Source organism: Rousettus aegyptiacus, unplaced genomic scaffold (assembly GCF_014176215.1).
Source record: "Rousettus aegyptiacus isolate mRouAeg1 unplaced genomic scaffold, mRouAeg1.p scaffold_m13_p_4, whole genome shotgun sequence".
Lineage (NCBI taxonomy): Eukaryota > Metazoa > Chordata > Mammalia > Chiroptera > Pteropodidae > Rousettus > Rousettus aegyptiacus.
Window position 1 is genome coordinate 15,631,842 of NW_023416307.1, and position 1,740 is coordinate 15,633,581.

The 1,740-nt window shown below is 29.8% G+C and overlaps 1 pseudogene; it reads left to right on the top strand.

Annotated features, from left to right (window-relative positions):
* Positions 1 to 403: 403 nt before the first annotated feature.
* On the top strand, positions 404 to 525 carry LOC118602729 (annotated as a pseudogene).
* Positions 526 to 1,740: the final 1,215 nt, after the last annotated feature.

Genomic DNA, 1,740 nt, shown 5'->3' on the forward strand with positions numbered 1-1,740 from the left:
AATACTTGGCACATATTATATAATAATTATTGGTTGAATAAATAGTCAATGTCTCTTCCACCTATTTACTAATTCATTTAGCTTATTGAAGCTTATAACAAAAATCCTGCTTAAGATATTGGAGGCTGTCCCCAGAAAGCGCCAGGTAGCTAGCCAGGAGATGGTGGGAGATACACAGGGGCTTGTGGCAATGGCTATTTATAACATAAATTTCATACAAATATGTTAATGTTTTAATAAGTGGTATGGCAAAACAGTAAATATAAATAAAAAATACAACATCCTATTAAAATATAAATGTGACTAGGAAGGTAAAGTCTATATGTACAATTTATAAACGGAGTCATTAAATTAGTTCAGCAGAGTATGCTATTTTGACTGAAATTTTGCCAGAATTTTCATGGTCTACAGCCATGCCATCCTGAACACGACCGATCTCATCTGATCTCGGAAGCTAAGCAGGGTCAGGCAGGAAAAGTAGTACCTAGATGGGAGACCACCTAAGAATACCAGGTGCTGTAGGCCTTAAAAGAAAGGGGGGGAGGTGGGAAGGAAGGGAAAAAGGTGGGGGGAAGGGGAGGGGAAAAAATGGAAACAAATAAAAGGGAAGCATGTGAATTGCAGCAACCAGTGTATTTCTGAAATTCAAGTTGACATTGTTTTTTGAACGATACACAAACACATTCTTCATATCTATAGAAATTTAGACAATATCAGAATTTTAGTAACTTGAAAAATATACACTCACTATATACTCAACCTACAGAATGATTTTTAAATACTTATTGGATATATATATATAGGTGGTCTCATTAATTTAAATAACAACATCACTTTTAGTTACCCTAAAAGCATCTAGATGACTTAAGAATAACTTAGAACTGAAAAAAAATGGTCATAACGTATAACATATTGTATGTTCTACAAAATGTCCAGAATAGCCAAATCCATTGTAGGAAATAAATTAGTGGTTACCTATATGATGGAGAAATGAGAATGGAAGGAGTTGGTAGTGACAGTTAATGCATATAGGTTTCTTTTTGGGGATGATAAAAATGTTCTAAAATTAGATTATAGTAATAGTTGTACAACACTGTGACTAGACTAATATTCATTGAATTGTGGATTATAAATGAGTGAACTTTATGGTATGTGAATTATATCTCAGTAAAGATGTTTAAAGAAAGAGTGGCTCACAGCAAAAATTTCTATTTATATTACTACACATTTATGTTTTATTAATGTGAAGAATAATTGCTACTGCGAGGTTTGTTGTTCCTTTATTGATTTGCTGCTATTATTAATTAAAATTAATTTTGCAATATATGATAGCATCAGAGGTGTAATTGCTACTTCTAAACCTCCAATTGTTCTTTAAATGTGAATAAATCAATTTGTTTATTTATTTAAATAAAATTTATTAAAAATTTATTTACTAATTTATTTAGTTTGTAAATCATGTCAGGATGCCTACAGAGACCTAGTAAAATAGATTGTATTTAACTTACCTCAAATTAAAATTTATTTAAATAAATTTCATTTAATGATTTAAAATTAGTATTAACAATGTGAAATAACAAGACTTTATTTGCTTTATTTTTAATGTAATTTTTAATTACTAAATTTTATTCTTTGTCACATATCAGGAAAATTCTAAAGCATAGGTTTGATACCTATTATGTACGACATATTGTATAAGACATCCTAATTTATTAAAATGATGATACCTTAAAGCAAAAC